Source organism: Coenobita brevimanus, chromosome 100, assembly GCF_032717465.1.
Source record: "Coenobita brevimanus isolate Jiangsu-jjx chromosome 100, ASM3271746v2, whole genome shotgun sequence".
Classification (NCBI taxonomy): Eukaryota; Metazoa; Arthropoda; class Malacostraca; order Decapoda; family Coenobitidae; genus Coenobita; species Coenobita brevimanus.
Genome location: NC_137053.1, coordinates 22,693,589 through 22,705,472, shown reverse-complemented (window position 1 = coordinate 22,705,472; position 11,884 = coordinate 22,693,589).

Below are 11,884 nucleotides of genomic sequence, written 5' to 3'. Positions count from 1 at the left end.
AGATTTATTCCAGACTCGATCGAAAGCCTTTGAGATGTCAAGTGCAATGGCAAAGCTTTCGCCAAAGTCCCGAAATGAGGATGACCAGGAGTCTGAAAGGTAGGTGAGAAGATCGCCTGTGGAACGTCCCTGACGGAGCCCATACTGACGGTCAAAAAGAAGGTTGTGATAGGAAAGATGCTTTAAAATTTTTCTATTAAGGATAGACTCAAAAAGTTTTGAGATACAGGATGTTAAAGCAATTGGACGATAGTTAGAGGGTTGGGAATGGTCACCCTTCTTTGGGACTGGCTGAATGAGAGCAAACTTCCAGCAAGAAGGAAAGGTGCAAGTTGACAGACAAAGGCGAAAGAGTTTGCCTAGGCAGGGTGTAAGCACAGAAGCACAGTTCTTGAGAACAACAGGAGGGACTCCATCAGGCCCGTATGCCTTATTAGTACTGAGGCCAGCAATGGCAGAAAATACATCAGCTGAAGAAATTTTAATGTTAGCCATGAGGAAGTCAGAGGGGGGAAGTGATGGAGGAACAGCACCGGAATCGTCTAAGGTGGAACTGGAGGAGAAAGTCTGAGTGAAGAGATCTGCTTTATCAGGAGAAGAAATAGCTACAGAGCCATCAGAGTAGAAAAGAGGAGGGAAGGATGATGAGGTAAAGTTGTTAGAAAGGTTTTTGGCAAGGTGCCAGAAGGAGCGGGAAGAGTTCGAGTTATAGATTTGAGAGCATTTTATACAGATGAAATTATTTTTAGCAGAGCGAAGAACAGACTTAGCATGATTCCGGGCAGAAATGTATAAAAGATGTGATTCAGGGGTGGGTTGGCTCCGGTACCTTTTATAGGCCCTCTACTTGTTGCGGACAGCATTAGAACAAGCGTGATGAAACCAAGGCTTTCACGCATTAGTCAAAGGATATGAGAAAGGAATGTATGCTTCCATGCCTGAAAGAATAACCTCCATAATGCGCGAGGGACACCCAGATGGCTTCTGGCCATGGAAGCAATGATCATTCCAGGGAAAATCAAAGAAGTACTGTCTGAGGACCTCCCAATCCGCAGCGCCAAAGTGCTAGAGACGACGTTTTTTTGGAGGGTCCGCAGGCAGTTCCGGAGCGATAGGACAGGTTAAGATGATAAGGTTGTGAACGGAGGAGCCCAACGGAGAGGAAAGATTAACAGTGTAACCAGAAGGATTAGTTGTAAGGAAGAGGTCAAGTATGATGGAGCTCTCTCCAAGGCGGTCAGAGATACGGGTAGGGTGCTGTACAAGCTGCTCTAGGTCATTAAGGATTGAAAAGGTGTGTGTGTGTGTGTGTGTGTGTGTGTGTTTGTGTGTGTGTATTACAATTGAAAGGAAAACTTTCGGTAAAGACAGAAACATCATGAAAAGTAGCTTGTCGGTATGTACGAAACGAAAAGTATATAACGAATGTATAATGGCAGCTATGACGTGCGGTTGTGAGACCCGGAAACTGACATAATCTATGTTAAATCAACTAATCCAGCAATGGGAAAGGAATATCTTTAAGAGACAGGAAAAAATTAACTTGTGTAAGAGTGCAAAGTTAAGGTCAAAAACATTATGAAAGTTATAAAAGAACAGAAATAGAGGTTGAGAAGGTCATGTAGCAAGAATAAGGGATAGCCGATGGAGGAAGAGGGTGACTGACTGGACTCGAAGAAATTGCGGATGTAGCAGAAAAAGGCCAGAAAGGAGGTTGGGACATATGAGATAGAGTTTGCAGGCAAACTAACCAGTCCTTCATTTATGCAACAGGCCAATTCTGGAACAATCTCCCTCTGTCTGTATTTCCTGTTTTCTATGATCTCCAGTCTTTCAAACGCAGTGTGTCCAGGCATCTCGAAATGGACGAATCTAGAATTTGGTTTTCTTTCTTTTGTACTGTTTTTGTTTTTTTCTTGGACGGAACGGTTTGCTGGCTCCTGGCCTTTGGTTCCTTCTTCATTGCATTTAAAAAAAAATGATGGCAGAGACTGGATCAGTCAAGGAAGCTATGGAAATGGTTGAGGAAATCCTTAGTTCAGCAATGGATTGGCAATTGTCAATAATGATGATTGTATTTATATAGATAGAAGATAGATAGATAGATATGGATTTACAGAAAGATAGATAGATAGATAGATATGGATTTACAGAAAGATAGATAGATACAGATAGATATAATAGATAGATAGATAGATAGATTGGTATTTCTTTGTGTGTGTGTGTGTGTGTGTGTGTGTGTAGGTCGACTGAACTTTCTACAAACAACTCATTATCGACATACCCTACAAACGCGTATACAAAGAAGAACCACGCACAAATAAAATACACATGAAATATTACACATATTGCTCCGGATATTTTGAGGGTTATTCTAAGTTACTGTTTGTATTGTTATATTGCATTCTTAAGTACGTTATCTCTCATCCTTTATTGCAGTGTCTCATAATCAGTGGACGAATGGATGGTGTATCACATTGTATTTAATTCGTAAAATGTTTAGAGTGATCTATCTCTTTCCTCATGAAGACTTTGAAGCTATGATAGTATGAAACTATGATAGGAAACATATGACTGAGTGAATCAAGGATCGACTTGCTGCTCCAGTTGTTCGTTGCCTTCCGCTGTTGAAGTGCAAGCCGAAAACGAGGCTTTTTCTCAGTATGCCAGCGGGAGGCAACGAGAGACCTTGGGGCTGCCATTTTTTTGTACTTTATAGGAGCACAGATGTAAGTGTACGGTATATTTTGCTTCATGGATTACTTGTATAACTTTATATTTGATATGTGATATTGCCTTATGTTTGACATTACTGGTATATTATTTGAATTTAGTGAACCATATGGTTATAGGGCTGTATCTATTTGGTTACAGTTGTACTTGTGTGTGTCCCTGCCTACTTTGCCTGTTTGGTCTTTATGTGAAGACAATAAAGCAGGAGGGATCAAGTCACAGTCTTTGCTACCCCTGTCTTGGATAATGGATGCAACAAGAAGTACAAATCTTCTTCAAGTGGACCGGTGGTGACAGACGTGACTCGGAGTGAAGATTTGCAACAGAATTGTGCAGTTTCACACCATTGTGTCAGCAGAGTCATTTGAGTAAAATAGTGAAGATTTTGATGCGATATGCCTACTGTATTAATGTATTGTGATAACAGGTTTAAATAACGTAACACCATATCTGATAGTAATGATATTCAGGGTGCTTCTGCTCTTCCCCGTCGTAGTGAAAGAGAACCCAGTGGAAATACACTGGACTGGGAAAATGTAAATAGAGAAAAAATTCCAGAAATTAAGAGTTCTCGTGGAGGATTAACTGGTGTTTTTAACAAAAAAAGGAAGTGAACTTCAGTGTTTGTTGAAAACTGATGGTGTTGAGCCACGGCAAGTGCTTACAAAAATCGATGAAATTGAATATGACTTGCATGATCTCTGGAAACGTGTTCAACTATCTCGATGTTTAGAAATGGAACAAGACTTGGAAGGAATCAGGGAAACTGAGGAATATTATAAACGGGTTAGTGATGAATTGCAGGGTATTTTAAATTATGCTAAAATATGGTTAGAAAATGTCCAGTGTCAGGAGGATTTAGTTAGACCAGATGACAGTGTGAGTTTTTTTTTTTTTTTTTTAATGCGAGGAAGAAGGAACCAAAGGCCATGAGCCCGCAGTAACAGTTCCCTCCAAGAGAAAACAAAATACAATAGAGAGCCAAATTCAAGATCCGATCATTTTGAGATGCATGGACACACTGCGTTTGAAAGACTGGAGATCATAGGCAGCAGGAAATACAGATAGAGGGAGACAGTTCCAGAGCTGACCTGTTGCATAAATGAAAGACTAGGAGTAACGGTTAACTCTTGCATTAGAAAGTTGGACAGAAAAGGGATGAGAGTTTGCTGCCAGACGGGTGCTACACGCCCGTCGTAGAGGTGGAGGAATGCAAGCAGACAGTTCAGAGGAGCAGTGACCATTAAAGTAGCGATAGAAAAGAGATAAAGATGCAACACTGCGGCGAAGAGACAGAGGTTGAAGGGAGTCAGTAAGAGGAGAGATAATGAGACGAAAAGCCTTTGACTCCACCCTATTGAGAAGAGCTGTATGTGGGGAGCCTCCCCACACATGAGAGTTGTACTCCACACAGGGGCAGATAAAACCCCTGTATAGAGTCAACAATTGTGCAGGGGTAAAGAAAGAGTGGAGTCGGCTTAGCACACCCAATCTCTTGGAAGCAGATTTTACAAGAGATGTAATATGATCTTTCCAAGATAAGTCCCGAGTAAATGAAACCCCAAGCATGTTCAAGGATGATGCAGGATTAAGCTGAATATTATTAAACATTAATGGGTATACCTGTGCAAGATTTTGTCGGGTTGATAGGTGTAAGAACTGAGTCTTAGATGCATTAAAGACAACCATATTATTTTTACCCCAGTCAGAGATACGAGCCAAGTCAGACATTAGGTGTGCCATAGCCTCATCCCTTGTTTCTTGAAGTAACTGTTGAGATGGGCGTTGTGGGAACCGAATGGAAAGGTGAAGGGTGGAGTCATCAGCATATGAGTGGATAGGGTTAGATGTACAGCTTAGAAGATCATTGATGAATAAAAGGAAGAGAGTTGGTGATAGGACAGAGCCCTGAGGAACACCACTGTTGATAGATCTAGGAGAACTATGGCCGTCTACAACAGCGGCTATAGAACGACCAGAAAGGAAGCTAGCAATGAAGGCACTGATAGAAGGATAGAAACCGTAAGAGGGCAGTTTGGAAATTAAAGATTTATGCCAGACTCGATCGAAAGCCTTTGAGATGTCAAGTGCAATGGCAAAGCTTTCGCCAAAGTCCCGAAAGGAGGATGACCAGGAGTCTGAAAGGTAGGTGAGAAGATCGCCAGTGGAGCGTCCCTGACGGAACCCATACTGATGATCGGAAAGAAAGTTGTGATAGGAAAGATGCTTTAAAATTTTTCTATTAAGAATTGACTCGAAAACTTTTGAAATACAGGGCGTTAAAGCAATTGGACGATAGTTGGAGGGTTGGGAGTGGTCACCCTTCTTTGGGACTGGCTGAATGAGAGCAAATTTCCAGCAAGAAGGAAAGGTACAAGTTGACAGACAAAGGCGAAAGAGTTTGCCTAGGCAGGGTGTAAGCACAGAAGCACAGTTCTTGAGAACAACAGGATGGACCTCATCAGGCCCATATGCCTTTTTAGTACTGAGGCCAGTGATGGCAGAAAATACATCAACTGAAGAAATTTTAATGTCAGCCATGAGGAAGTCAGAGGGGAGAAGTGATGGAGGAACAGCACCGGAATTGTCTAAGGTGGAATTGGAGGAGAAAGTCTGTGCGAAGAGATCTGCTTTATCAGTAGAAGAAATAGCTACAGAACCATCAGAGTAGAAAAGAGGAGGGAAGGATGATGAGGTAAAGTTGTTAGAAAGATTTTTGGCAAGGTGCCAGAAGGAGCGGGAAGAATTCGAGTTGGAGAGTTGAGAGCATTTAGTATGGATGAAATTATTTTTAGTAGAGCGAAGAACAGACTTAGCACGATTCCGGGCAGAAACGTAAAGATTATGTGATTCAGGGGTGGGTTGGCTCCGGTACCTTTTGTAGGCCTTCTCCTTGTTGCGGACAGCATTAGAACAAGCGTGATTAAACCAAGGCTTTCTTGCGTTAGTCAAAGGATATGAGAAAGAATGTATGCTTCCATGCCCGAGAGAATAACCTCCGTAATGCGCAAGGCACACTCAGATGGCTCACGGCCACGGAAGCAATAATCATTCCAGGGAAAATCAAAGAAGTACTGCCTGAGGGCCTTCCAGTTCGCGGTTCCAAAATGCCACAGACGACGTTTCCCTGGAAGGTCCACAGGCCGTACAGTGGATAAGACTTCAGCTGTATATTCAACTACAAGTGCGAGAATAAAAGCACCTGCAAAAAAGGCAGCATTAATGGCAAAGGCTAAAATGATGGAAGATATAATGAGACATAAAATAGATCTTGAGAGACAGAGGTATGAAACAGAACTTAAAAGAAAGTGAATTGGAATTAGAACATTTAGAACTACAAGCTGATATAGCTGCTGCAGACGCTGAGGAAGAAGTTTTGGAAAAAATGGAGGGAGACAGGAAAAGAGTGTCTGCCTCCAGTGAGAAAGCTGTGGATGAACACTCCTCAAGTGAAATCAGGGGAAATCTGGTTGGTGATAAGAATGTGAATCGGAGAATGGACCACACTGCAATGGAGTTGACTAGAGAGCCTGAGGCAGAGTTGTGTTATTACAACAGAGATTCGGTGTTAGAAAATGGTAATCAGAAACCAGTATCTGTGTTAAACCCTGCTGCCCCTGAGTGGCCACACTCCATACGAGGAAAAGTGACTAACATGCGAGATAGTGATCAAGGAGGTATTAGTGTTTCCAGGGAAAATTCAATCCAGAATAGCCACCAGCGGGAATTAATTGGTCTTACAACTTCCAAGGAATGAAATGTTCAGATTTGATGGGGATCCTTTGAAATACTGGATGTTCATAAGAACATCCGATCATTGTGTGGGTAACACTTCAGTGGACTCTGCCTCAAAACTGGACATGTTATTTCAGTACTGTAGTGGTAAGGCTCTTAAGGTTATAGAATCTTGTGCAGTGATGGAACCAGATGCATGTTACAAACAGGCTAGACACCTACTGAAGAAGCGCTTTGGTAATGCTTATCAGATCGTAGAGTCATGGATTCGTAAAATTTTTTAAGAGACTTGGCTGATAATGTAAGGAGTTGTAAAGAAACTCTCGAAGCATTAGGTAGATTAGATGAGATTGATACAAGGAGAATTATGGTGAAGATATTAGAACGGTTTCCATTATTCGTCCAAGCTAGATAGCGTACGACAGCAGTTAAAACACTAGATGAGAATGGGAGATACCCAGGTATATCAGAGTTAATGCAGTTCTTAGATAAAGTAGCTAAAGAAGCTATTGACCCTGTATTTGGTTCACATAAAGAGTACAAGGTTCATGGCAAGTCAACACAAAAGAGAAGGGGTGTTAGCTTTAATGTACAGACAGTTGATGGGGCAGCAGAGGGTAAAAGAGGTCCCTTTCATAGTCGGAAGACTAGCACCAGAAGTATGTCCTGTTGGATGTGTAGAGAAGATCACCAATTAAGTAAGTGCAATCAGTTTCTAAAGTTAAGCCCAAAGGAGAGGTAGGATTTTGTCAAACGGATGAAAATTTGCCATACCTATTTAGGGTCTACGAGGCATCGGTCTCAAAATTGTTGGTGACAGGTATGTGAAATTGAGGGTTGTAATATGAAACACTCAGAGCTTTTGCATCAGGTCTTTCAACCTCTTTCACAGCTTACTCAGGATGTTTTAGTAGAATCTTTGCATGAGTCTGGAAATAATGCAAGTATCGTTGCCCAGAGTTGTGCTTGTGCTCCAGGTGGATTGAACGACACTCGTGTAGCACTTCCAATTGTTCCAGTTATGGTGCAGGGAAAGGGAAGTGATAAATGTGTTTGGATCCATGCTTTGCTGGATCCAGGGAGCAACAAATCATTTTGATCTCTAGATTTGGTTCGATATTTAGGACTAGAAGGAACACAGACAGTACTGTCTTTAGCCACTCTGAGTTGAAAGGAATCTTTGGCGATAGAGGTATCGCTAGAAGTATCGGGTGCTTTGGTGCGAAAGAAAAGGCAACAGGTTATTGACCTACCAAATGTATATGCAGTGCAGAACTTCCCAGCAATGAAAGACAGCATAGCCACTCCAGATGATGTGATGCGTTGGCATCACCTTCAGAATATACGTACGGGGCCAGTTCATGGAAATGGAGTCTCTCTGATAATTGGACAAGACACACCTAAAGTTCTTATGCCCCTTGAGCTTAGGCCTGGTAAATTTGGAGAACCGAATGCTGTTCGCACTATTATAGGATGGACTAGAAATGGACCATTGTGTGAAACTTGCAAAAAGAGTGAGTCGGTCTGTAACTTTATTCATGCAGTGTCAGGGGGAGATGATAAGCTGGATGCACAGGTTGAACAGTTTTGGAAGGCAGATGTAGGGCAACATCTTGCAGACAATTGCCCTCAATACTCAGTAGATGATAGGAGGGCCCTAGGCATATGGAATCGGTCCATAACTGTAGAAAAGGGTCAGCTTGACATGTCAGCTTGACATTCCATTTAAGAGGAGTCCTGAGCTCCCGAATAATCGTAGCATGGCGGAGAAGAGGCTGCAATCTCAAGGAAGGTTTACTAGAGATCCTAACTTGCACCAGCATTACAAGGAGGAGATAGAGAATCTGTTGTCTAAAGGGTATGCAGAATTTGTACCAGTAGAGGAGGCAGATGCTTTCCCAGGGAGAACATGGTACACTCCACATCACAATGTCTTCAGTCTAAGTAAGCCTGAAAGTTTCGTATATTGTTTGATTGTTCGGCTGAATATTCTGGGACATCGCTCAATAAAGCAGTTCTGCAAAGGCCTGATTAAACAAATAAGCTTATAGGCGTATTGCTGAGGTTCCGCGAAGATAAAGTCGCAGTCATGAACAACATAGAAGCAATGTTTTATCAGGCGCATGTTTCTCCAGAACATCACAATGTGCTTAGATTTCTGTGGTGGCCAGAGGGGGATGTTTCTAAAAGTCCAACAGAGTACAGAATGACAGTGCACCTGTTTGGGGGTATTTGGAGTCCAAGCTGTGCTAACTTTGCTCTTCAACATACTGCAGAGGATAACAAGAATGACTTTGAGCTGGAGGTAATTCAGACAGTTATGGAGAACTTCTATGCTGATGACTGTTTAAAATCAGTTCGTACTGAACAGGAGGCAGCTTTACTAATTCAGCATGTGTCACATCTGTTGGCTAGAGGTGGTTTCCATCTTACAAAGTGGGTGAGTAATAGTAAACAGGTATTAGATTCTGTACCATCAAAAGAGAGGAGTAAGGAAGTGATGAGCCTAAACTTGGACAGAGATGATTTACCAGTGGAACGCTCACTAGGTTTAGAGTGGAATGTGAATAGAGATTGCCTCGGTATCAGAATTCCAATGAAAAACCGTGAATATACCAGACGAGGAATGTTGAGTATAATGAGTTCAGTTTGTGATCCTTTGGGATTTGTCACCTTTTGTCCTAAAAGCCATGGTCATTTTCCAGGATGAATGCAAGAAATCGAAAGGCTGGGATGAGGAGCTGAGTGATGCAAACCAGGAAATGTGGACAAAATGGTTGGCTGATTTGCCAAAGCTGAGAGACTTTGAAGTAGAGCCGTGTATACTGCCACAAGACTTTGGTCAGGTACTTTCCTATCAACTACATCATTTTTTTTTTTTTTTATGCTTCATAGGAGGCCTATGGGTGTGTCTCGTATGTTAGGATCTGTGATGTCAGTGGAAGAGTTCATTGTAGTTTTTTGGCTGCTAAATCTTGATTGGCACCTATTAAGCCTATGACAGTTCCGAGATTGGAGTTGTCTGCAGCAGTTGTTGCAGTGAGGATTAACAGTATGCTGACCAGAGAACTGACTGTGGAATTGCTGGAATCAAGGTACTGGACTGATAACATGATAGTATTGCAATATATAAAAAACCAGTCTAAGAGGTTTCGGAGTTTTGTAGCAAATAGGATAGCCATAATACATGATGGTTCTTCTCCACGGGAATGGTTCTATGTGGATTCGAAATCCAATCAAGCTGATGATGTGTCGAGGGGATTGAGTGTGGATGAAATGGTCTCTTGTGTTCGGTGGAGATAGGGGCCGGTGTTTTTATGGAAAGATGAAACCTGTTGGCCTGTGCAAGGAGACTGCTTGCCTGATCTCCGCTATGACAAGGAAGTTAAGAGGGACGTGAAGTCATTTTCAATCAAGGTTGATAATTCTGATTGGATGGAACGCTTATTAGTAAGATACTCCTGCTGGCATCGCTTGAAGAAGGCGATTGGGTGGCTACAAAGATTCCGTAAATGGTTACAGCAGAGTAGACCGAAGAGGACAACCAAATTTAATTTAAATGTTCCTGAACTAGAAATGGCAGAAACAGCCATTGTCAAATACCTTCAAGCGAAATACTTTGCGAAGGAGCAGCAGGACTTGAAGACACGTGGGCAAATTAACAAAGATAGCAAAATCTACGGGCTGGAACCATTCCTTGATGAAGATGGATTGTTACGAGTAGGAGGGCGGCTACAAGAAGCACCCATATCACACCAGGCTAAACATCCTGCCATACTACTTCGGGACCATCATGTGGCTACACTGATTGTCAGGGACCTACATGAAAATGCCGCAAAACATTCTGGCAGGGAATATGTTCCGTCTCTGCTGCGCCAAAAATATTGGATTACAAGAGGCCAAGAAAATGTTCTGGACAGAGGTGAAAAGAGTAAGACAGGGTGGAAGTGAAGTTAGCAGGGGAGTGAAAGATAAAAATGGTAGACTACTAGTGGAGAAGGGAGAAAAAGTGAGCAGATGGAGAGAACACTTTAAGGAATTGTTGAACGTAGAGGATGGAAGTAATGCGAGTATAAGTGGCTGGGGAATGGCTGGGAGAAGGAGGGAGGTGAGAAGACAGGAAGAAATCAGTAGGATAGAAGTTGTGGAAGCAATGAAGAAAGTTAAATCTGGGAAAGCCCCAGGAATTGATGGAGTGTGTGGTGAAATGCTGAAGCATGGGGGAGAGATAGTAGTAGAATGGATGTGGAAGATGTGCAGATTGGCCAAGGAGGAAGGTAGAGTCCCGGAGGATTGGAAGTCAGGTATAATTATTCCCTTGTACAAAGGAAAAGGGGAAAAAGAAGTGTGTGGTAACCATAGGGGCATTTGTCTTCTTAGTATAATAGGAAAAGTGTATGGTAGGATACTTATTGACAGAGTTAGAGAAAGAACAGAGAAATTAGTTGGAGAAGAACAGGGAGGCTTTAGGAAGGGAAGAGGTTGTGTAGATCAGATACTCATTCTCAGATCTTTAGTGGAAAAGTTTCTAGAGAAGGGAAAGAAGTTGTATGTGGCATTCATGGATTTGGAGAAAGCGTATGACAGGGTGGATAGACAAGGATTGTGGAAAGTGTTAAGAATATATGGAGTAGATGGGAAGTTGTTGAATGCTGTGAAGAGTATGTACGATGGTGCGAAGGCTGTAGTGCGTGTGGATGGTGAACTAAGTGAATTTTTCTCTTTGAAGGTTGGGTTGAAACAGGGATGTGTCATGTCTCCATGGTTGTTCAATCTGTACATGGATGGGGTAATAAAAGAGGTACAAGGTAGGGTAGTGGATGTTGGAGTGGCCATGGTGAGAGAGGATAGTGTTTGGAAACTCCCTGTACTGTTGTTTGCAGATGATACTGTGTTGTTGAGTGAAGACGAAGGAGAGCTGCAAGGCTTGGTGGATGAGTTTGGGAGAGTGTGTAAGAAACGGAATCTAAAGGTGAATGTAGGGAAGAGTAAAGTGATGGTCTTTGAGAGAGGTGAAGTCAGTGAATGTACAGCGAGGTTGGATGGTGAGGAATTGGAAAATGTGAGTACGTTTAAGTACTTGGGTAGTGTGATGAGTAAGGATGGAGGTTTGGAGGGTGAAGTGCTTGAAAGGGTAAAGCAGGGAAGAAAGGTTGCTGGTTCCTTGAAAGCAGTGATAAGAAACAGGGAAGTGAGCATGGAAGTGAAAAAGTTACTACATGACAGTATTGTGATACCAACTCTAATGTACGGAAGTGAAGCTTGGACGTTGTTGGAAGGACACAAGTCACGAGTGAGAGCAGTGGAAATGAGTTATTTAAGAGGAGCCTGTGGAGTCACATGGAGAGACAGGCTGACGAATGAGGATATAAAGGAGCGGTGTGGTGTTGATGTGGATGTGATAGGAAGCGTTATG